This window comes from Ambystoma mexicanum, chromosome 13, assembly GCF_040938575.1.
Source record: "Ambystoma mexicanum isolate Mex_15411 chromosome 13, UKY_AmexF1_1, whole genome shotgun sequence".
Lineage (NCBI taxonomy): Eukaryota > Metazoa > Chordata > Amphibia > Caudata > Ambystomatidae > Ambystoma > Ambystoma mexicanum.
Genome location: NC_090938.1, coordinates 160558106 through 160584344, shown reverse-complemented (window position 1 = coordinate 160584344; position 26239 = coordinate 160558106).

Below are 26239 nucleotides of genomic sequence, written 5' to 3'. Positions count from 1 at the left end.
CCAGGCGTTTGTGTGTGAGTCACTGGATTACCAATGTGATTCTGGCTTCTAAATGTACTTTAGTTGGGAAATTAATCTGCCATGTTAGGGCTACAGAAATTGGTTTGAATTTTGACCATGTATTGAGCTAATTTCTATAGAAATGTTGCCAACATACATCAAACATTGAATGCTCGGTAGAGGGGCGGGGCTTAAGGCCACAAGTGATGTATTTATTCGGATCCAAAATGGCAGCTGCGTTTCGCACACAGAGCGCGGCCGCGTGGGTATTTAGCCCCGTGAATTTTGGTAAATGGGTGGGCTTCCCGATATTTTTACAGGTTGTATGCTTGTTGTGGGGGACAAGAAGCTGATTAACAAATGCTGTATAACGATGCCAAAGGGGATGTATGCAATTTGGAACTGTTAGTGCATGTTTAAACTACTTTTACCTTACCTAGAAGGTACATATGGATTCGATGATGAGCCTATTATATTGTAAAAATTGTGAATAACCACAAGGCATGAGGAAAGTTACTCAAAAGTTTATTGTAATGACTATTGAGAGTGGCATCTACATCATGAGAAACGTAATATCAATACACTGGCATTTTGGAAATAATCTCCAGGAACCAACAGGGTTAATTCACAGTCTATTACCATATGGTCATGTGACAGTACCTAAGAATGTTTCCATATTAGGATTGGTGAATATGGTGTGCAAGTAACATTGCAAAGTATCTGGAGTCACTGCAGGATGTGATCTTTATAGCATCCCGCAGGGATTAACCCGAAATTGAGCGACATTGGAAAACTAGTTTACCCACCTATAAGAAAGTAGTTTGGAAGCAGCCATTTGGTTAGAGATGGACTCTTTTTGATAATATTTTTGTTTTATGTACAATATGGAATTATTGCTCAGGATATTCACGCAAATCTTTTCTCATTTTTCTCCCTCGATGTTTTGTTCTATGTTTTTTCTTCTTGTTTCTCTGTTTTCTCTATTGTCTTATTTCTCTGAACCCTAGGATCCCCCCCGCCAACCCCTATTATCTGTCTTGCATGTACACAACCAATTGTTTCCTATTGCTTATGTTTATTTAGCTCATGTCGTGTTTAGTAAAAGGCCTCTAGGTGGAAACACGTGTAAACCAAGGGACATAACTAGTAATAAAACCGATGGCGCATAATGAGTAGTGCCGCTTCTATCTCATTTTTCAATTATTTAGAGTGGGTGGTTCACTTCAGGCACGTCATATGCGACTGAGCACGCAATCTAAGTAAACCAGAGATTCGAATTGAAGCACCTAGGTCACATAGAGACTTTCCCTGAATACCCCAAAGTGCAGTCTTAAAAAATGTAGAGAATTCAATCAGTTTCTAAATCTCTTCATTAATGGCGTGTTTACTCCTAATTGTTAGAATAACCTGTACCCTTTAGTTGTCTCAATGCTCTAGAATGCTGTCAATTGTGGAAGGTTCTTTACCAATGTATGCCAGCATTTCCCCAGTTTCAGTTAGCTGTACCCAAAGAAAATTCTAAGTCCTGTCCAAATTATACATGTGGGCATGGCCACTGTAAAACATGTTCATGTTGCCTGTGCACACAATGGACCATCCTCAGGCTACATGCTAGGGCAGGCCCAGATTTCAGATCGGAGTGCTCAAAGACATTTGGGAGTCCCATCCAAATAATATATGCCAGCACTGCCACTGTAAAACATTTGCTTGTGCCGAAGACCATCAAAGGGTTTGACTCAACAATATAAGCCATTGTAAAACATTGTCATGCTGCTTGTTCCCAGAGCTCATCATAGTGCTTGCGTGATCAATGTATGCCACTGTTAAACATGTTCATATAGCTGAGTGTTAGTCACAGAGACGGAAGAATGATAAAGAGATGGATCGTGAGCAAGTGGTGGAGTGATTGCACATGTTGTATTTGCTGCGGCTGGAGAATTGCCAATTCTTCCTTAACATGGAGATCTTGCTTAACATTTGTAAGGTCCAATACCTACCATTACGCCTTCATTCCTTTAGATATTCTTTTTCATATTTTTGAGGATCCTTATGAATATATATGTATATATTTAAAGAGGTGCATAGCTGTCAAGTGGCCCCATATCATGCATGTCACTTTGCAAACAGTCCTAGCTTCAAAACATTGCATGCTGGGACTTTTAGCATTAAAGGATTGCTACCGGAACACAGGAGACTCTGGGTGATTTCTCAGTTTTTTGATAGTTCACACACCATGGTGGTTCTTAGCGATTCCTCTGTTTTTAGCCACATATGGCCAGGGCTTGTGTGTCATATGTACCATCCTTTTGTGCCTGGAGACCCAAGCTACTCCTGATGAGGCCCAACAAGGCCGAAACATGTTTGGGGATGCTTGTGGTCTCGTGTAGAAGGGATGTGATCTAGCAGTTTGGGCTGGACTGCCCCTTTTGGGGTGGGACCAAGCCTGATTTGCATATGGATTTTCCCCTTCTGTAATGGCTTGGCAGGTGAACAACGATGGTCTGGAGGGATGCCCAGAGCAACGCCAGTGGTTAAGATTCAGTCTAAACCTTCCAGCCATCACCTCTTTGTTTTTGCTCCATCCTTTTGTGGAAACATAATGAAAAAAAAACACATAGTTTGGCAACTTCAGTATTAGGTTTGTATTTTAAAAAAAGGGCACTCTTTTTACTCACCAAATAATTTGGTGAACTACATTGTAGTGGAAAAAAAAAGAACAGAGAAAGAAAGAAAATGAAGGAGGAAATTGGGAAAGGATGCCTTCTAAGGGTATACTGCTACTCTTAATTTTAATTCAGGGACTTTTTTTTCGGCGATGGAGCACATTACCGTTTGCATATTGAGTGTTCACCGACCAACCAGCAACCGGTCTGTAGCCTTTGCCCTCTACGTTCATTCACCCTTCTCCCAGACATAACCTGGCACAGGGTGCCACAATTCTGCAGTGGTGGAGGTAGTTGAGGCTGCTTTTGGTGCCAGGTGGACCAAGGTTAATAAGCGGGCACCTCTATTACGAATGATACCAGGTTAGTGGCAGCTGTAATTGTTTTCATTGATGGTGCATTTCTGTTTCCCTGGATTTGCATGAGTGACCGAGCGTAGGGAGGGATCCTGAACCAGTGTGTGAGGGTTTGAGGTGGGTTTCTCCCCCTGTAGAATTTATTTAAATAATGGGTGAAAATGACACAATTTAACAGTGCAATTTTCGATAGAAAACTTGGTACAAAGCCATACAATGTACAACTGCTTCTGTGAAAAAATCCTATTGATGTATGTTAGGTCACAAAGTGTACACATGGCATTGTGCAATGATGGCACCACTGACACTCTAAAGCACCTCTTTATGAGGCCTATACCTAGAGTGTATGATGTGATAGTCTATTTATATGGCGCCTATACACAATGTGGTTCAAAGCGCTTCAAGGCAAGGGAGGGAACAAGGGAAAATGCAATTAAATTCATACAGGCCATGAACAGTAAGGATGTGAAATTAACTATCGTACTCGGCATGACGACATTTCAGATAGTGCAAGAGCTAATACATAGATAAGGAAGGGAGGGGGAGAGTGGGAAGGAAATGGAAACAGTGAGGCGACTACCGTACTAGTGCTGACGACATTTTTGGTAGAGCCGGAAAAAACAAAAGGTGAGGGAGAGGGGTGCAGATAGGGAGAGGAGGAACAAAACAAGCAACTATCGTACTAGGCCTGATGACATTTAAGATAGTGCTGGAGAGTGGGGGGACAAGTAAGGCGAGGGGAGAGGAGTCAGACGAGGTTGCTATCATACTAGGTCCAAGGACAATTCTGATAGCGTAAGTGCATAGAAGAAAGTGAGGGGAGGAGATAGGAAAAGGGAGAAAGGGAGACGAGGAGAGAATAGAGAGTAAGCAGTCAAAAAGAGTGGAGAAGCAAGAGGGGAGAGCGAATACAATTGCAGAAGTCAGTAGTAACACATAATGTTGCAAGCCAGGATACAAGATGAAGATGGGAACAGCAGGATAAAGGGCCACCATGAGTACAAGATGCAAAGGAAGTCCAGCATGAGAGTTGAGAAAGGGTGACGCACCGTGAATCAATGAAGTCCATAAAAGTCAAATCCAGCATTGGCCACAAGGCGGTAATGGTGAAACCAGAATGTATCAGGACAGACTCCTGCAGAAGTAGGCTGGAGGCAGGGAGGGGAAGCAGGGTAGAAGAATCAAGCAAAACAGGCAACACCTCTGTGCGAAAAGGGAGAGTGCCACAGGGGAACATCACAGGGGGACCAGAGGCTGTGGGCATGGCCTGTGGGGACAGAGGGAGTAAACGCATGTTGGTGCATGCTTACCCAGTGTCTGTGAAGGGGGTCGGGCCCTGGGTCCTCCTGCTCCAAACAGGTCCAAACAGGAATTTCCTGTTTCTTCATCAGCCCTTCGCTTTGGACGCCTAAGCAAGAGACGGCCTCGATCTAAGAGTTAAGAGCAGGAAGGAAGAGGCAGGTCTAAGAAGGTGGGCGGTGGTTAGGCCAGGGGACTTAGATCCACTTCTACACCTGCTCCCCATCTGCAAAGGAAAATATGCTGGAGGGCTCCTTAAGTAGGGAAAAGAGCAGCAAGCAGGAAGGCACCAGGTGGGTGGGGCTTGCTAAGTGGGTAAAAAGAGTGACAACCTGGAAAGCGCCAGGTGGGCGGGGCTTAGGTCAGGAGACCTAGATCCACTTGCACCTGCTGCCCATCTGAAAAGGAAAAGCCTGGCAGACTCCTTAAGTAGGGAAAAGAGCAGCAAGCAGGAAGGCACCAGGTGGGCGGGGCTTGCTAAGTGGGGAAAAAGAGCAGCAACCTGGAAGGCACCAAGTGGGAGGGGCCTAGGCCAGGTGACCTAGATCCACTTACACCTGCTCCCCATCAGCAAAGGAAAAGAGGCTGGAGGGCTCCTTACGTAGGGAAAAAGAGCAGCAACCAGGAAGGCACCAGGCGGGCAGGCCTTAGCCCAGGTGACCTAGATCCACTTGCACCTGCTCCCCATCTGCAAAGGAAAAGAGGCTGGAGGGCTCCTTAAGTAGGGAAAAAGAGCGGCAACCAAGAAGGCACCAGGTGGGTGGGGCTTGCTAAGTGGGAAAAAAGAGCGGCAACCTGGAAGGTGCCAGGTGGGTGTGGCTTAGGCCAGGTGACCTAGATCCACTTGCAGCTGCTCCCCATCTGCAAAGGAAAAGAGACAGCAGGGCTCCTTAAGTAGGGAAAAAGAGCGGCAACCAGGAAGGCAACCAGGAAGGTGCCAGGTGGGCAGGGCTTAGCGAAGTGACCTAGAGCCACTTGCACCTGCTCCCTATCTGCAAAGGAAAAGAGACAGCAGGGCTCCTTAAGTAGGGGAAAAGAGCAGCAACCAGGTAGGCAACCAGGAAGGCGCCAGGTGGGCAGGGCTTAGGGCAAGTGACCTAGAGCCACTTGCACCTGCTCCCCATCTGCAAAGGAAAATAGTACCCAACACATATGCCAGCACTGCTACTGTAAAGCTCATGTTCATTGTGCCAATGTCTATGAACTATGCCAGAATTGCCTTGAAACCATGTTTTCATGTTCCCTGCAATGAAACACATGGCAGTATTGCCACTGTAAAATACTTTTGCGATAGTGTTCTGTTCATAATTTTTGCTAGCGCTGCAAATGTAAAACGCATGTTCATGTCAACTGTGTCTGTGATATATTCCAGCATTGGGGTGTAAAACACTTTGCTGTACATGGTCCTAAACATATGCCAATATTACCACTGTAAAACACTTTCACGATGGTGTCCAGAATATATGTCAGATTGCCTCGGAAAATCCCATTCATGACCAGGCTCTCACAATTTATGGTGCCAGTGCCACAACATTCACTCACACACACTCTTTCAGGTTCTTTTGTTTATACATACACACTGTTTTTAAAAAAAAACACCTCTTCAATGTGTTATTGCCGGACTTCTCGCACGCTGCAAGGCTCCAGTCAGTCCACACCAGTAATGGAAGTGGTGGAGGCTGTGAATGTTGTGGTCCCTTTTATGAACACCCCTCCCACCAAGGTTGACAATGCCTAAAGTCTTCCTGTTGCTTGTTCATGGTGCATGCCAAGATATGTTATACCATAATCCCATGTAAACCTGGTGCTATATTTGGAGTGTCGTTGAGGTGTCATTGAGCTATCAGAAGGATGGTCTCTTGCAACTGACTTGAATTTGTGTGCCCTGAATGTATGCCATTACACAGCACAACCTGGCATGGCATGACGTAACATAACATTGCATAATACAGCTTACCAAGGCATAAAAGCTGTAGAAAGAATTATTCATATAGGCATAAACAACGAAATGTAGCCTGCTTTGATTTTTCCAAAGTAAAACGTGTGTTTCGATAGTAATCGGGCAGACTGCTGGACAATCGTTCTTCCTCCCTCCCTAACCCGATAACACATTTGTACACATTACTCCAACATAGAAACAACATGTTGTGTTAAGTGTATTTGATAACTCTGCTATCAGCACCACAGTGGTCTTTCTGAGACCTTGTCCAACAATAGGGGCAGAGTAACCCAGCCAGAGATGCCAAAGCCATGGTCCAGAGAAAGTAAGAGTAGTAAAGTCAAACAAAACAATAGAGACAGAAATAATAAGGTGAAGAGATGAAGTGAGGCAGAAAGGAATGAACACGATGGGGATGGGGAAGAGGCGGGGTCATTCTGTGTATTTGAATATGCATTGTGTGCTGTTGGAAAAATGGAAGTGATGACAGAATAGTAAAATGTGTTTCCTCGTGGAAAGTAGCCTTTTCCCACAAAGGCAGTTTTCCACAAGTTCATAGAGAAGTATTTAGGGAATTAGTTAAGCATGGATGCATGATGGAGCAATGTAGTAATTGAACGTTCCCTAGTCATGATGGTACAGTGAAATATACACCACCACAAGAGACATGTGTCTGCACTAAATTTCACTAAGCACCACAACAACACACCACAGATACACCAACACAACCCTCCACAATCTCCTCCCACACCCAACCTTTCCAAATCTGCACACATTAACGCTGCAATACATCTGCTGTGTTCCTGCTACTTCTACATCAGTGCCCTACTCAACCACGTGCGCTTGCAGATACTGAAGTGCCAGAAGACTCTGGAATGGCTAAAGATGCGCTCTACAAGCCCCACGAATATAATGACATTGCAAACAATGCATCATCTACTATCGGGGGTAGAGCACTGACTTGTCCAAGATACTCTAGTGACTGGCACTAGCAGGTGAGGACGTTAATGTTGGATCTGCTGCAGCCGATCCACTGTAGTAGTATCTCGGGTGCCCTGACTCACTGGCCAGACTACATATCCCTGCCAAATCAAGCGATGTGCGACTGAGACAGGCCCAGTGTTACAGTTACACACTTCAAGATGACTGCCTATGACCACTAAAGGGAGCACAAAGAGAAACCATTATTTCCCCTAAAACATTACATACGCCCCATTGTAAGGGGGAATGTTATGAATCAATTCTAGTTACCACCAATGTTGCAGCTATTAGCACCTTGGTCCATGCCGGTAAAATACCGGCACCGCCTTGGAGGAAATGGGAATTACCGCCCTATTCCAAGGTTGGCGGGGCGGTAATTCCCCCTTTCCCCATTCCCCCATTGCCCTTCCCCATTCCCATTTTTGCCCCATAGGGCATAATGGGAATGGGGAAGGTGCTAATTACGGTACCGCAAATTGCGGTACCGTAATTAGCACCCTGGTCCCTTTGCGGGTTGGTTTTTAACGCCTGCTAAAAAGCAGGCGTTAAAGTACCAACCCGCAAAGGGACCTCGTAATCAGGCGGTAAGGGTCAACGGTCACCGGTACCATTACCGGTGACCGTTAACCCTTACCGCCTTCCGTGTAATGAGGCCCAGTGACATTCAATAGTTTGCCATGTATCACACACTTTGATTAAGTAGCAAAGCCAAGATGTTATTCTGCTCTGCAATTTAACCACTTGACACAATACATTCAGAACGCTAGTTAGTGCAAATATGGATGTTTTGGATTTCAGTGCCTACAACAATACTGTCTTATAAAGAATGCTTACAAAGTACACACATCACATAGTAAAGCAACCTAAAAATATATAATTACTTATAGCCCTATATTAAGCGAGAGGAGTATGTTTGTAGCTTTATTTTTCACATCCGCAATGGATGGATAAGGGGGTCATTCTGATGCAAAAGAGAAAAGAATGGCTGTAAAGGTGTTAATACAATGTTTCCCCATCCACCTCATTTTGCTAAATTTGTATGGGACAGTTGGGGAGCAGGGAGATCATAGCTGCCCCCTCCCCCTCACCTTACAAATGTGAGTGCATTAGCACACGCATGGATTTTCATGCTGGCCATAAAGAAATGGATTCCTATGGAATCCGACTGAAATGACACCTGGTAGAATGCAGGTGGCTCATCTAGAAGAATCCATTGTAAATGCGGCCTGCAAAGCATACGTGGAAAAGTGAGGAGTAAAGGTAATTTTACCCATGGTTTACTCCTCACTTTTCTACCACTTAGTGGAAAGGAGGAACATTTCACGGAGGTGAGGTTTTGCACAATAGTGCGAAGGGAGCCAGTCCCCTCTGGCGCAATCAACATGGGAATTAAAAAGACCCACTAAAATGTGAAGAATGCAAAGTATTGCAAGTGTAACAAGTCTCCTCTGTTTTACATCACTATAAGGTTACATTATAGTAAATTGTTCAGTACAAACATCCAACTTGCTGTTATGTATAGTGCAAAGAAAATATTAATATTCTGAGCTCTCAGGTTTCCCGTGGCCCTTGAGTTAGAAGGCCATCCAGGAATGTTTCTTTACACTTTCGATTCTGGGACTTCGTTTTTTTCTTTTCCATTTGAAATTGAGGACAACTACAAGTCCCAGAGTTCAAAACAAAAAAGGATTCCCTGGCCTTCTCAGCTACCTTTTTATGTGTAAAAATAGCAGACATCATGCATATACACACATTAAGCTTTACAGAAGACATTTTTCTTTTTCACTCACTTTTCCTTAAAAGAAGGCACTGACTCTCCCCCTTTCACTCTCTACCATGCTCCCTTCCGAGCCAACAACCTGTACAGTGTGACCCAATATTTGTTTTTAGGCGGACATTAACCACAAGCATTGTTAAACACAACAGCAATCAACATAAGGACTTCACACAACTCCATGAACAAAGTATTTTCACTATGTCTATTACTAATGCTATTTGTCTTCAAAGACTTGCAGCATTGCTGTGGCATTTTTAAAGTAATTACTTGTAATTATATGTATATACAGCATTTATGCCCATAAATATAAAATGCAGTAAATGACTGCAAATGCCAAAGCTATTGGCATTGGCACTGCTTGTTTTGATCTATTTTTCTTTCTTTTCATGCATGGTGTATTTTGTACCAGCTCGGAAACTCGATGTCTGTTAGGCCACTCCCTTAGTTACCTTGGCCCTATCGCTTCCAAAGGTTCTGTAGTCATCAAAGCTTCCTAGGCTGCGCCAGGGCGGCCTGACCCAAAAAATAAACCTTGGCATCAAAAGTAATTGGCCCACAATCACAAATCGCAATTTGTGTCTTTTCAAGACAAAGGGCCTCATCAGGAGATGGGCGGTACCCCGGTGGTAAATCTGTCGGAATACCGCCCAATCATATTACTGTTACCGCCACTTGGCCCGGCGGTAATACCGCCAGATCACAAGTGATGGTGGCGGTGTAAGTTCCAATTTTTTGCAGTCTATAGGACTCAGGAGGGCAGTTTTGGTGCAATCACCGTGGCGGTTATTGCGCTGCTGTAATTGCATCAAAAATAGGTGGGAAGTCGGCGCATTCACCTCCAGCTCAGGAGGTGAATCCTCTGACTTTCCGCCAAACTCGTGATTGGGTGGTGCGCTAATGCAGCGGTAACGCTATTACCGCCGCATTTTTACCGCAACGCTCAACTTCTGATGACGCCCAATCTCCATCCTCAGGTATTGTTTTGGAACTCTTTGAGGCCACCATAACCTTGCAGGCTAGGCATGAGGGCCTTTCGACTTTTTCAAATAAACTGGGCTTCCACTCTTTGCGCCGACCCCTCTGACTCTGACAAAGAACGCTCAATATATTTTGAGGGGTCATTTAGCATTTGTGCTTCCTGCTGGCTGCCTTTCTTTGTTCTGCTGTGCAGTCTCAATAAACCGGTCCTACATAATCTGCGGCTTCTCAACCCCTCCCTCGATTGCTTTATCTAAGATTATGCCACAAAATAAAACCTGATATAGTGATATGCACATATTCACTAAGAAGTAACCAGTCTTCATACACCAAATGGCTTTGTCACTATAAATTGTGTACTTGCCGGTCAAAGATAGTTTGCTTTTTTGACAGTTAATTTATCACAGATGTGTTTGTCATGCTTTCAGCTTCTTGGTGTGGAAGCCCTGACTGTGCTTGGAGGTTAATGATGTTCAAGGTGGGGCTCATATTATGAACCATCAACAATAAAACCAGGGAAATCACCAGTTGGGGTTTGTATTAGGAAATCATGTCAACTTATTTTGTGAGGTGTGTGGTTTCCCTGGGTGCATGCTAGTTTACCATAAGCAGATGATACATCAGTGCCAAATAGGGCGGAAGCCGGCCGCACCCTGCACAGGGAGATTTGGGGAATAATCCAGTGGGCCAATGTGTGTTTATGGTTAGGGGCGTAGATGGGGCAGGCCCAGCTGAAGATGCGGGGGCCCCATTTCAACATGATGATTGGGGGCCGCTTACATAGAGCAAAAACAGTGTGAGGCACCCGTGGGGTGCATACATTACAATGGCGACAAAAATAAGGGTACCGTTATTATCACGAGATGGACAGCCCGCTGGGAGCTTGAACATTAAATGACCACTGAAGAGCTCTAAACCCTCCTTTGTCAGCAAGGGGTTGATGTGGAGGAACTAGTGTTAGAAGGCCATGAGGTGATAACAAAAATGTATATCCTGTTGGAAGAGAAAACACAGCTTGTAATGGGAGTGCTGCAAAGCGCACATTTTAAGTTCCAGAATGAAAATAGAGAAATGAATATATTGCCGTGCGACAAGACTGCTGACTGGCAACATGTGGGCAGTTGCTGCAAGCCCCCAGAGACTCGAGGCCCCTTTCATTTGAAAGGGGTGAAAAGCCCTGATGCCGTCCCTGAGAAGAGCGGTCTATTCCTGTGCTGGAAAGAGTGCCCTGTCGAGATTATCAGCTGTAAGGCGACACGAGTCAGAGCTGAAATTGATGGGACATGGTCTTTATTTAAAGAGGCCGACAGCTGGTGGAGTCTCCCTGGTCGCGCAGCAACATAACCCTTGCAGCGCCTGCCAGCATCTCGGCCCCTGACACTTTATCCAGCTGTGATGCTGTTTGGGTTATAAATACATTACAAATGACAGGATGTACCCAGCAACCAGGCCGTACAACAAATACTGTTGGGTGTGTGTGCGGGCCTCTCTCTGGCCTCTCTTATGATGTGGGGGGTGGGGGGGGCGGCGGAAGAGCTATAGAACAGACGCTCAAAACAGAACGTCTGCCGCCAGCTGGCTCATGAAAGAAGGATAGTTGTACATACGTAAGGTGTGCATCAAGAAATGGGATGTTCAACTGGCAAAGACATTCATTTCAGTCTAACTTTTCTACGTGGGACTTTGTTTTAGATTCCTTGGTGATGTTGTTAAGATTTTCACAAAAAGCTCCGACTTTAAAAACAAACTACGGCAATGCCAACGGTTTGGGCTTTTGTGTTGGCATGTGAAAGACATTTGCCAGGCATGGCAGTAGTGGTATTAACTGGCCATTGATGGTAGTAAGTGCAAAATTGTACGAGTTCCTGGGCATCTAATAGCAGTACCTGGCACATACTTAACACGTATACACAAGCCAAACGTTTGGCTGTGGCTTTGCCAATGCTTGTTTTTAACAAGACGTCAGTGATTGGCAAGATGGTGTTTATACATTGATTGGCTGACGCAAGGCACACCAGGTTAAGCCATTTTAATTACACCAGTAGTGGGTTTTCAACTCCAGTTGAGTCATTAACTCTCAGAAGACTGCTTTGAAAAAACACTGGCAGGCACTTTGACTGCAAAGTTTAACGGTAAGGCTTGATTAAAGTGAGCTGAAAGAGTTACCATGAGGAGGAGGTGTTTTGGGGGTGGGGGGTAGGAACTGGGTGGGAATGGTCATAGGGATTAGCATGGCCATGGTCAGTCCATGGGTGGGCAAATAACCAATCAACATCTGCAAGCTGTATCCCTCCTCATGTTCCATTTCTCCTTATCTGTACTTTAATGCCATCGTTTTCACTAGTGTGTGTCGCAAGTGACACCTAATAGCGCAAACTAAAAAGTGAAAACATTGTCATAACTTTTCTTTAAAGTTCCCACCATTTTCTACAAATGTTTGAAAATGATTTCAATTGAACTTTTCTACGTTTTTTTAAGTAACAATTATTTCTTTTTTAGACTGCCCACACGACTTTGCAAGGATTTTCATAAAAAACTTGAACTTTAAAAAACGCTAAAACTTTATATAACTTTTTTTAAAGTTGCCATTGCTTGGTAGACATTCTTAAATATGTTTTTAAGTTGCTTTAAATGCTATGTATTCAATTATCACAATAGAGTTTTTAAATTTATTATTTTACTGTTTGAAAAGTTACAGAAACAATTTATAACTTTTCAACAGTCACCTGTATTAAAAAAACAAAAATATATTTTTATGATAGTAATTTTTTAACTTTCGAAATTCCAGAAAACATTTCTAAAATATTATAAATGTTTATTAAGTGATTGGTAAAAATCTGAAAGTCATTTCTCTTCTGTTGTAAAATTCCAAAACATCTTACTTAATCTTTTCGTATGGAGTGGGACCTAGTTTGGAACCTGTGTTGCTCTCTTTTGTCTTGCTTTCTTAGACATACGCGTTGCCCCTGAGCTATCCTCTGTGAGGATTCTGAGGGCATCCTCACTTCTTTCCCCCATGTATCCTCCCCCCGAGGCGGCCATGGCAAGACTGTTGCTATTGGATCCTGACCCTGGGGGTGGATATGCGATGGAGGATCACCTCAGTGGAGGAGACTTGGGGAGTGGGGATGAGGCACCAATGGGTGAGACATGGTATTCCCCATTTTCCTTTTCTATTGAGTCCAATATGCCCCCAGGCATTTGTAGGTTGTGCCAGTCCCTTCCCTATCTTTCCAGTAGATCCACTCCCAATAAACACCAATCAGGTACTGAGATGCGGAAGAGACACACCAGAGCCATACATCCTCTCTTTATTGACACACAAACACACAAACAGACACCACTCTGGTACTAGGACGAGGAAGAGGGATGCCGAGTACCAAGATCGTCAGGTAATGAATAAACATTGCCTACACCTAAAACCATGGGGACGGTATAAATATCCCACTCAGGTGAGGCCAATATAATTGTCTGTGGAACTCTTGCTGGAGAAGCTGAAGGTGAAGCCAGAGAGACACGTGCCAGAAGTACCTACAAGCTGCAGAGTCGTTGCAGCAGAAGTGCATTCTGGCAGGAGAATTCGAGAGGTTTCTGGTAGCAGAGCTGGCCTGCATACCTCCCTGTGTCGGAGAAACTCACTCTCCATGTAGTCGAGGCAGCAGAGATCCTGGAGAAGAGGCGCGCCGAGCAGGAGCAGCGACAGCCACAGCCAGCCTGCTGTAGCAGAGAAGAGCACCTGTAGATGGTGTACCTGGTGAGTCAGAGAAGCTTGAGTGACGCCGGGATGCTGAGGTGTAGACTGCGTGGTTGCTGCAGGTTGGGTCGCTCGTGAGTGAGCGAGTGACCGTTTGGGTGATATGAATGCGAGTCAAGTTGTAAATCACCGAAATTGCTAAATGCTTTTGAAAATCACACTGATATGAAAACCGAGTGGAAGTTTTTATGAATACTGAACTGTGAAAGAGATGAAAGAAAGGCTAACCTGGAGCCGAACAAAACCCCAAGGTGAATAAAATGCAAGAGTGAAATTTAGCAAGCTTTTGCCAGGCAAAGATAGGGCCAGAGAAAGCTGTAATATTTGAACTTGTGACTACACCGTGACACAAGGGTACAAGTTACCAGCAGGAGAGTATACTGGGAATTTGACGTTAGTTACTACAAAGTGACTGATTTGAATGAAAGACAGCATTTTGGATACCAATCTGATTGAAAGAAGTTTTGTGCAATTCTCTGATAAAGAACTGTGTAACCTGAAGGGCTAAGCAGTGGCAAGAGCCAGGAGAATACGTGAAAGTGCAACAAGTGAATGGCGGCAAAGCAAGCCGTGGTAAAGCATCAAGAGGATGTGAAATGAGAATGAGGCCAGCACCGCTGTGAAGCTGAAACAGTGGCAATGTGCCTGTGAAGAAGAAGCAAGTATGGTGTGTCTGCTGCGTGACCTGCAATGGCAGGACCCTGTGGTCGGAGACAACTGTGATTGAATACAAAGGAAAGCTTGTGAGATCTGAAATTAAGGAACCAAACTCTATGAAATTGGTGAAAAGTAACCAAGCCAGAAGAGCTTGGAAGTATCTCAAGGAATAGTGTTGTTTTGGAAAAGCTTGTGGAAGGGAACCCCTTCTTTTTTTGTAATGTGAACTATCTTGAACCTTAGGGAAGGGAAACCCCTTTTTCAACCAAAAGCTGGAGAAAAAAAACTCTGGACTTTTATTTGAACACTTCTCATTTTGATGCTGACATCCCTACACATTGTAAACAATTAGATGTGAGGGCAAGTATAGGTTTTGGACACAGACCGACATTTACTTTGGACTTCCTGACACAGAATATCATTAGTTTCCTTTAGGTAGGGATATCCCACCTTAGCATAGGGCAAGTTAGGCCTTTTTCTAACCCCCCTTTTGATTTAATAAAAGTGCATAGCTCAAACTGTATTCCGTTGTCTGTGTCTGCTTCGTGATGCCTTCACACCTCCCAGTCCATATATTTTCTAACAGGTAACCTATTGCAGAAATTTGAAGCAAAAAACATCCGCTTTTCAGAGTCTTTTATTGATATATTAGTGGGTTTGTTTGCATGCTGCTTGCGTGCATAGTTGCCCCAGAGCCCGCGGCGGGAGAGGACTATGAGGGTAGGGATGGACCGGCATAGGAGTAAGTGAAGGGTGCTATTTATAGCTAGACAGCAGGACCAGAATTCCAGAAATGTTGCACTCTTTTTGTAAATATTTGCTCCAGGGCTCACATTGTGCTGGTGCACCCGGCACTACAGATAAGGGGTGTATCGGCCACTTTTACTCCTTGAAAATAGCCCAAAACTCCCAAAACTTTCAATAGGGAGTAAAAATACTCCAAACAAAAAATAGGAAAACTACATGTAGGACCTAGTGCCCCAGTTTTCATCCGCACAGCTCCATGGATATGGCTGGACTAGTAATGACATAGTACCACATAAAGAAACTACTAGCATTACTGCCTGAGCTAAACCGCTAACTTTTAACGTGTATGGATAACTGAGTGCAAAGAATATTATTATAAAACATTCTCATTTTCCAGTTAAAACATGTTTACTCGCTCATAAAATACCCCCATTGGGAATAGGATTTACTTTTGACTTCTTAAAAATCATTTTATTTCCAACTTTAAAAAATAGGCAGTAAAATACTGCCACTTCAAAATCGTATCTGGAGCCCTGGACCCTGCACAATTTAAAATGTGCACCAGTGCAATTTTTGCCCGAGCACAAATGTTTGTGGAAAATTCCAGAACACTATGCAAGAATACATGGGTGATGAGGGCATTCTGTGTGCGTCCTCCCGCTTTATGCAACACTAAGAGCAATCCATTTTGGCATGTACAGGCCCACCCCTTGCTTGGCTGGGGATTGGAATGCCCCATGTTATTGTGATTGCCAGGCTTTGAGGGTCCGCATGTGCTCGTTGTGTAGAACACTCACCATAGCATTGAGTATATCAGCAAAGCAGAAAACACAAACCCACCCAGAGCATAACCCAAATGGAAAGAAAATGGCCAGAAAAGTAATGCTGGGGTCAACCTTGCATCTTCCTGCCTCCAGAGAGTGCATTGTAATACTCCAATGCCACTTGAAAACCTCTTTCAACTTCTCAATTTAAGGTATATGTTATTGTATATTGTATATTGTATATTTTATAGCGGGTCAAGTGGCACAGGGAGTAGAGCACTAGCTTTGAAATCCGTGCAGAGCCTGTTAATGCAGGTTCGAATCCCGGCAGGGCCAAACTCAGCATTTCATCCTTCCAAGCACCGTGGTTAATAATAAGCAGCGCTCAGTAGTGCTATATAAGTGCCTAATTATTATTATTATTAGTGTCCCTGTGAATTTAGCCCATTGGTAGAAGAATTTCAACGAGTATTCTTGCTGTGGCAACTTGCCAGACGAGGATATAGTCTGTAAGGGAATCCATGGTGCAGAAATCAGCCATTTTTTAAATCCCTGCTTTCCTCTGTCTTAAAGTTTACTACCTACAAAGTGCTCAGGTCCCTAACCCATTCAGATCATTTGTGTAACGTGCCATATGGTTTCTCTCTGAAAGTATGTTTCCCCTATATAGTAAAACAGGCCTGCCCTTTCCGAAGCTGGACTGATCAATGGACAACGCTCAATGCCCTTGGGCTGCTTGCGCGCTATATAATATAAATAAATAAATATATTCAAGGCCCCCTGGATGGAGACAATGTCTATGCTTTTCTATGGCTTTTATTCTTGCTTTTCTTTTACCTCCATCACTTCTTAATGTGGTCTGTTCCCTAAACGTGCATGTTTACTGCAGATCAGCACTGTTCATCTAGAGAAGAGCCAGACACTAATCTTTCTTTGTGTTAGCAAGACTGCATGTAAACGAGGAAAAGAGTGGTCAAGTTCACTTTGGCTTTCATGAAAGCACATAGATCTTATAGTTGTCAATGTTGTGCAAATCCAAAATGTTGCCAAGTGGACTGTGGCACAGAGAGAGAGCTACAATAATGTGCAAAACATCACAGAATGTTGGTGATGTGAGGAAGCCGTGCTCCCCCCCTGTTTACAAATGCCATAGCCTCTACAATATTTGCATAATTAAAAATGGGTGGGTAGAACAGTGGAGCTTGCCAGGAGGGCCCGGTATGTGGGGAAGAGTTGAAGGGGCTGCCCTGTGCTGAATAATAAATACAATGGCCTGTGTGAGATGGACCCATCTCGGATGACTTTTTGTAGTTGGTTGTGGGATGGGGAAGGACCCGGCCCACTTAAAGCCATGTTTGCCCCTGCTGCTCTCTGTGAGCTGGCACTGCATCTGTCAGAACTGTACATGCTTTCTGTATGTGTTTGTGCATGAAAACAAGCACACATAAGGTCAACTAATAACTTAATCTTCCATATTTATGGACATGGTCCTCCAAGAAAGAACAGTATTACAGCAAATAAGGGCGGACAATATGTATATCACTTTACTAGAACCTAATTCTAAACTTTTCCTGTCCCTCAGGAATAAATAACTCATCCTAGGCCTCTGCGATCCCCAGTCACTGGTGATGTGCCGCTTGTCTAAAAGGCCTAGTGAGAAGAGAATGTCCCTAAAAGACTGAGCTAAATATTAAAATTACACAAAAACCAAAGAGTCAGAAGGACTGCTATGGATTAGAGTAAACAATTATCTCAGTACAGTCAGGCAGGGATTTTAATCATTTTATTTGACCCTCGCCTGAGTATGTACCAGGCGACCTAGTTTCTGTCCACCTCCAGTGGGCCGAAAGGCTGGAAGGGAGGTACATAAAACAGCTTTGGCTTTCTAAGTGTTTCCTTAACAGCAATGGGTTGACCAGTTTCGGTGACTAACAATTACTTATGTCATCTTCTTCAGTACCTGGGCAAACATTAATTCATCATGTTAAGGATCAGCTCTTCAACTGCTCAGTAGTTGATCACATCTGTCGATGACCTATAGTCTGCATCGAAGACAAAAAAAGAAACTGGAAAACTTGTCACCTTATACTTGTCTAATTGTGTTTGTGCATGAACATTACTCTACCTGTGCAGGCTATTATCGTCTCAGAATGTCAAGGGCTCTGAGCGACTGTTGTTTTCTTCCCATGTTCCCACCCTGCTTGAGCACTTTGAAACTCTTGCCTGTGTATAGGCACTTTATAAATAAACAATACCATACCATACTAATAAGTTTGTGATTGAATATCAAGGAAAACTTGTGTAATCTGAAATTAAGAAACTGAACTCTGTAATATTGGTGAAACTGGTGAAAGGCACCGAAACCTGAAAAGTTGAGAAGTATCCTGAATCTTGCGGAAAGGAGAATCCCTTTCCAACCGAGAGTTGGAAAAACCTCTGAACTTTTCTTTTAGCACTTCTCATTTTGACGCTGATTTCCCTACACATTATGTACAAGTAGATGTGAGGCAAGTATAGTTTTTTGTACACAAACATACATTTGCTTTGGACTTTCTAACACATACTATCATTAATTTCAGTTAGGTAGGGAAATCCCACCTTAGCATAGGGCAAGTTAGGCCTTTTTTCCGACCCTCTCTTGATTTGAATACAAGTTTGTAGCCCAAACTTCACTCAGTTGTCTCTGCTTTCTGATGCCTTCACATCACACAAAACACAGTGTGCACAGAAGCAGGCCAAGTTTCCATTAAACACAAATCAGACAGAGTGCTCAACCAAGCAGTGCACAAGTAAATCGCACATAGAGCAGGTGCAGATCTTACACCCCCAGTGCAAGCTCATTTCACACATGAATGGGAGACATTTTACAGCTGTACTCATTACAGTCCAGGTGTGTCAGTTACAGGTCATGAAACTGACACACCTTAGCTGCTTCTTCACATTTACACTGGCACTGCTTCAGCTTCACAGTTACACTGCCACTGTTTCAGCTTCACTGCCACTGCTTCAGCTTCACAGTTATACTGGCACTGCTTCAGCTTCACAGTTACACTGCCACTGTTTCAGCTTCACCGCCACTGCTTCAGCTTCACAGTTATACTGGCACTGCTTCAACTTCACAGTTACACTGCCACTGCTTCAGCTGCACAGTGGTATTGGACTTGCAGCTTTCTCAATACTTGTTTTGCCACAATTCACTTGTTAGATTATCAAATCTTCGCAAAGCTTTTGCCAGTGCTTATTCTTTCAAATTACACAGATCATCTTAACCGTTTGGCACTTGCCAATGCTTGTTCACTTCAGATGAAACAGTTCACTGTTCCTTTTTATCAGGGAACTTCACCAACTGCTTTTAATCCCACTGGCATTCAATCACACTTAGTTTCTTTTGGTTCAGTATTCAAAATTCGCTTCATTTCACTTCATTTAGTCGCATTGAATAAAGCAACTAAAATTCCCAATTTACTCTCCTGCTGGTCACAGGCTTGTTCACAGTTTCTAAGTTCACTGTTTCTCTGGCCCTTCTTTGGCCTTATCAGTTTCATTTAATTCACAATTCGATATTCACAAAATCCTTTCATTCATTTATTTTAGCCTTCAGGTTATCATAGTAATCAATCATCTGTATTTTAAGTTGCACCAACATTCTGATTGCTTACACAGCCCCTCGCTCACTCACGAGTGTTTCCACCAGCATAAACCATGCGGTTCGCAGCACAGCTTCCTGGAGTCATTCAGACAATCTCTGTGGCTGTCGCTGCTCACGGCACCGCACGCTTTGCTTCCAGGGTCTCTGCCGCCTCAGGTTAATGGAGAGGGAGTCTCCTTGACTCTAGGAGGTAGGCAGACCAACCCTGCCACCGGAGACCTTCTGAATGCTCCCGCCACAATCTGCTTTTGCTGCAACGACTCTGCAGCTCCTTGCCGCTTCGGCATGGGTCTCCCTGCCTTCTCCGCCGGCCTCTCATGCAGGATACTGCCCTCCAGGCCCCAGGTGCAGGCAATATTCCTTTTTTGTACAACGGTCTGGGTACTCGGCATCCCTCTTCCTCACCCCAGTACCAGAGTGGTGTTTGTGTTTGTCTGAGTTAATAAAGGATGGATGCATGGCTCTGGGTTCTCTCTTCCTCGTCTCAGTACCTGAATGGTGGGTAATGGAGAGTGTTTTCTGTAATAATAGGGAAGAGATTGGTAATAATCTATAAAATCATTGGGGACATTTGACTCCTTATAAAAGGGAAATGAGGGATACGGTGTCTCACACAAGGGTGCCTCATCTCCAGTCCCCAAGTCTCCTCCACCCAGGTGATCCTCCCTCGCATATCCACCCCCAGGGTCTGGATCAGAAAGAGACAGCATTTCCCTGGCCTCTTGGGAGGACGATATGTTGGGGAAAGAAGTGAGGGCGCCCTCGGATTCCTCAGAATGACGGTGCAGAGAAGCTGGAGCGGTAACATCTGTACCTGTTCTTTGCGCGTGTGAGACGCTTGCACTGATGGTATAAGAAGAGTACTGCTCATTGTCTATGTGGCGTTATGGAAACGTGCGCTGCAGCAGTAAGAGCTGTACTTGTTTTCTGCTTCATAGAACTCTACTGTGAAACGTATGTCATATGTGTGCTATTTGTGAGCGGAGCCGGGCATTGTTGCAAACCATCATAGATGTCTTGTGCGTGTGATTGTGGAGCTTGCCCAGAGTCCTTTTACTGCAGCTCCCCTTCTCACAGCACCCCTCTATGTGCCTTGGGCTCCCCGCAGCTGACATCCACTTTTTCCTCCATCCCACAATTGACGCTGCCATCACCAACTCTTTTAAACCTCCATCCCCGCCACCCTCATCCCCTATATGCTTGCTGTGATATTCCCCTGCCACGCACTGTAACTTCGCTTCTTCGTTAATGCCATCATGGCAGGACTGGGTAAGGTGGCCAGGTAACCTGCCGCAGACTTCTGGAATGCTTGCTTAGCATTTCTCAAGCACTTATCAAGCAGTTGGAATGTTTGCAGAACAGTCCCCTTGCAGTGATAAGCATTCCTCTTTCACAAGCAGTTAATTTATTCTCTGAGCATTGAGTAAACCACTTAGAAAGTATACACTGTGTATTTATATAATTTACATTTTTCCTGCCCTCTACATGCCTTGGCGTGGCTTAGTAAAGCTTAAGTAAGGCGTTTTGGAAGCAGTTTGCTTGCTTAGTCAATTCTTAAGTAATTCCTTTCATCTTGACTAGAGGCCCGCTTGATTGACAGCCTCCATGAGCGAATGAGAGACGCTTGCTCTGCGGGGTGCAGGTGATGTTTTGTGTTGGAAAAAGGCTGCCCGCTGTTGCTTCATGCGTACTGTACCGGCTCTTTTCAGTGCCCCTCCTCCTTTTCAGAGGCACGGTTTAATGGAACTAGCGGGAACCCATCAGGTGTGGCTGTTTAAATCAGGCCCGCCTATGTGCCAGGCTGCCAGCCTGTGTGGTCGGCGAGGCACGACCCCTCTGTCTGTGCCCATAGATATGGTATCGGTGGCTGCCAGCACGCCCTTATCTGCCCCTCTGGGTGGAGCTGCTTGGCTGGGGGATAGAGGGGGGGGGGCACTTCTGCTTTTTTCCTGGGTGTGGTGTCCATTGAAAGTATAGGGACTCTTACGCAGATGGCCTTTGGTGAGGGAGGGAGGGGGGGGCAAACTCTGCACCTCTGGGGATGGACATAACTATTGAACTGGATTAAGTTTACGTGGGACTCCCAGACTGATTACAGCGCTCTCATCCAGCCCACTCTCTTTACAGGGATTTCTGCTTTACAAATACCCATGTCACGTGCTTCTGACACGCCACTTTGCTCATCCACTCTACTGTAGACTGAGGGGTGAATGGCCATTCTTTAGTGGTCTTCAAGCTGTGGTTTTCCAGATGTTTTGGAGAGCAACTCCTATGTTTCTTTTCCATTGCCTAAGGCTTATGGCAGATGTAGCCCAAAGCATCTGGAGAGGCAAAGTTTGCATGCACCTGCTTAAAGACTCATCAAGCCAGGGGTCTTTTTTTGGTTCTAAAATTCACTTTTGAGAATTGTTTTGAACTTTTGGGATGTTTTTAAATATTGATCTTCCCTTTTATGTGGGTTATTTTCCCAATACTGCCCTTGGGCTTAGTTTGCCTGATCACCCCCCACCCCCGCACGCTGCCCCCAGGGGTATACCTAAGCCCCCCACCACCATTGTGCTTGAGTTTTCATTTCCCATGTAATTACTGTAATGTATTTCTCGGTTTTCAGGGAGTTTTGCTCCTTTTCAATTAATAACTCAGTTTATGGGCATTATCCCCAATCCCAGACGCGCACCAGAGAATGTAAGGCCGGCTCAGACTGGCCTGTAGGGCAATGCTTAAAGGGTCTGTCCAAGGAGGCCAGAGTGGGACAGTTCAGTGATTAAGGGGTCATTTTTCTAACTTCCGTAGCATTAAAACATGAAGGAAATCCATATGATAACGTTGTACGCATGTTAGTAAATTGATTTGAGCATTCTGTGAAATTTGCAACCTTCTGGGAGCTGGAGCATAGGGTGACAAAACTGTACTTCCTTCCCCATCCACATTTGCCATCATGTGGTTTTCAAGCTGCCATAAATGCATCTGTTTCCCATGGAATCTGCCAGCATCTAGCCTGATGCCTGGGGCTCAGGCCACTGATGATTGCACTTCCTACACAGGCTCTAAGGGAAAGAAAGACCAAAGTCTGTTAATATGCTGGTAATCCCCCACCAAAATGCCAGGGCTAGCGGAAGCGACAATGTCTCGGCAGAAAAAAACATTCTATAACTGCAACTTGCGAAATGCGAAAAGGTAAATCCATAGTCCGAAATGGATGCTTATTCTCTAGATGTATTTTGGAGGATTGTGTCTCCATTGTGAATTTGAGGTGTTTAAGAACAGACTAAATCAGCGACTCACTCCCTGAAGTGTGAGTGAAATAAACCTTTAATGAGTCCAGCAATTATTGAATAGAATTTCAGAAAGACAAATTATTTGTCATTCCTATTCTTTCTTATTTAGGGTCACAGCTCAAAGTGTTACACTTGTGGAACCCCCTGTTTTTTTTTTCTTTCTTTAAAGAAGCCTGATCAAGAAAGCCACGCACTCCAGAAGCAAAGAGCCACGTGGCACTGGCCACAGCCCAGGAGATTCAATTTATAAAAATTCAAAGGTCGCAAGGGAGGCCACAGGGGTAGCAAGGGAGACCTCAGGGCTCGCAGGTGTGACCTCTGGCATCCCCTAAATGATGTACCTGACCCCCACTTTGTCCTCCTCTTCTACAACTCCCGACTGGAGAAAGTTTGCAGCCTTTTCGGGGAGGCTGCAAAGACCAAGTACAAGAAGAAACAGATCTCGCTCCCACAGGTCCTGCTCCTCCTGCTCCTCCTGCTCCTCCTCCTCCTCCTCCTGCTCCTCCTCCTCCTGCTCCTCCTCCTCCTCCTCCTCCTCCTGCTCCTCCTCCTCCTGCTCCTCCTCCTCTTCCTACTGCTCCTTCTCCTCCTGCTCCTCCTCCTCCTCCTCCTCCTCCTCCTCTTCCCACTCCTCCTTCTCCTCCTCCGCCCAGTGCTGCAAATATTGCCCCACATCGATAGAATTGTTTTCAGAGGAGCCAGCCCCTGCTTGGCCACCACAGAACAGGTACTGTCCCCTACAACCTCATCCACCCCCTCAGCAGTGGCAATGACTTTCAGCAGAATATGTTGTAGGTCTTTGCCACAGCCTCAATGCCGGTGAAGTCTTTACCACCTGTGGTGAAGATCAGGCCCACTGTGCTCTCAGCTTGATAGTGCAGGTACTTCATCCTCCTGGATCTGCTCACCTAAGAACTCTGTCTGGGGGTACGTAAGAGGTCAGAGTGGCGCAGTACTGTTTATTTTAGCACTTCCTTCTAGTACAGCAATGCTGCCATCGAGTCTGCTGGCCTTGGTACCAGCATTTGCCGCTTCTCTGACACAGCTAGGGGAGGGTGGGTGAAGAGGTGGTGTGGTGGTGTCATAAATGATCCTGAAGTTTTCTTAAAGATTGAAGAAGCTTTTGTTGAGAATGTCAACCGTATTCCCTTTGGCCTTGAGTGTCTGGAAGAGGGCGAACTGACATTGCAGAATGCTGACCTTAATGAGGCCAGAGGGTTAGACATATTCCCAGATTTGGAGTTTGGAGCCGTGTCCATTTTGGGAGCATAAAGGCACCTTTTCACTAGACCCTAACCAAAGATCTTTAATGTCTGGGCTTTGTATCCCCGTGGGTCACAAAAAATAGAATACCTTGAGGGACAATTTGGATAAGGAGCTTGTTCCGGAAACCTTGCTTCCACCCAGCTTTGCCATTTTGGAGCCAGTTCTAGTGCTATGGGGCAGCCGCTTCTGTTTCCACCAACTGTAACACTCTTGCCAAGAAACAGGGCAGCTTTCGCTAAATCAGGGTTTCTATCCACTTATCCAACACCAATGAGTAGGGTAGTTCAGGTCTCTGGTTGGGTTAAATGGTGGTTGCCTTCCCATACCTCCCACCTTATCAGGAGCCAGTTATAGACATTGGTTAAGCTGCACGGGCCTCACTGCATGCACTTCCTAGGCTTTACTGCTTGGACTCTTTGACTGGTGGAGTCATCAAATTTGCTCATTACAGCTATTGAGTTTTCTGATGTAGGTGCTTGTCTCTTCCGGACTTTCCCCCTTCTTCCCCTGTATAGCTTGAAGTTTCTTTCCAAATTGAGGAATCGTGGGGGCAAATTACTGAACTTCTTTCTGTTATGTTATTATATGATATGATAAGTCATTTATAACTTGCCTGTACACAAGTGTTTCTAGGCCCGACAAGACAAGGAAGGGACAGACAAAGTGTGACAAAAACAAACAATCTTACTAGGCCTTGTGTCATTCAGATCATGCAAGTGCAAGGGGAAGGGAGAGGAGAAGTGGCTTCCAGAACTTGAGGTGGTCCTGCTCAAGTTTGAGAGAGGCAGGGAGGCTGTTCCAGAGGGAAGTACCAGCCAAGTAGAGAACACTACCACCCACTCTCTGCCTGGGGAAGCTTCTGACCCTCAGAGAGTTGGAGGTGGATGAGTGGAGGGCTTGAGAAGGGATGTGCTTAGAGGCAAGCAGATTAAGAAAGAAGCTGTTGCAGTAATCCAGCCTAGAGAGAACCAGTGCGCTGGAGACAGTGAACTTCTGGGGAAAGTGAGAAAAGGAAGAATAACTCTGAGGAGGTGCAGCTGGTAGTGGGACTTCTTAGAGAGGTTTGTGATCTGAGGAGAGAAGGAGAGGTTGGAATCGAAGATGAAACCAAGGTTTTTTGCTTTGCAGCAAGGCGCAGGTAGAGGGGCCAAGGAGGGCGGCCAGAGTGAACAAGGGAAAGCAGGAGCACGGGTCCCGGTGAGAAGGATCTCAGTCTTACTGGCATGCAGGCATAGATGGTTAGAGGCACACCATTCCTGAATTGCAGATAGACAGTCAGGAATGAGTGAGAGAGGAGAGGAAGCAGAGAGGAGCCTGAAGGAGAGCTGAGTGTCATCCGCATAACATTGAAATTTAGACGAGAATGGAGAGATGAGATTAGCCAGAGGTGCCAAATAAAGCTTGAAGAGCCAGGCTTGGAGGTTAGAGCCCTGGGGAAGGCCACTTGTGGAGAGAGGTGGTGGAGAGAACTGACCCCAGTTGGACGTAGGCGGGTCGATAGGAGAGGAAGGAGGCAAACCATGCTAGGGCCCGTTCTGTGATGCCCAGGTTGTCACAGAGATGATTGATCAGGATGACATGGTTGACCGTGTCGAAAGCAGAGGAGAGATCAAGGAGGATGAGGAACGCAAGAGTCAAGATGTGAGAGCAGGTCTTTTCCGGGATCAGGAGAGCAGTTTCCGTGCGTCTGGCTGCTCTAAAGCCAGGCTGATGGTCATGGAGACAACCAACAGATTCGGTATGGAGAGTAAGCTGGGAGATGGCCACCTTTTGTAGAAGATTGTACTGGAAAGGAGTGATAGTGATTGGGCGGTAGTTTGCTGGAGAGGAAGGGTCGGCAGAAGGCTTCTTTCACACGGGGTGACCAAGGGAATGCTTTAGGGGGATGGGAACATTCCAGTGGCAAAAGAGAGAGTGCAAAATTCTGCCCAGGCTGGAGCGAGTGTGTCAATGTGGTCCTTCATGGTTTTAGAGGAGCAGGGGAGCACCTGCTTGGATGATACTTTCATAGATCAGACTTGTCTAGAAACATTGTCAGGAGAGAACACAGCGAAAGAGGAGAAGGGAGGAGGAGAGGGAGAGGTGGCCGGGGAGAGTCTGAGAGAGGTATAGGGAAAGGAAGAGGATACAG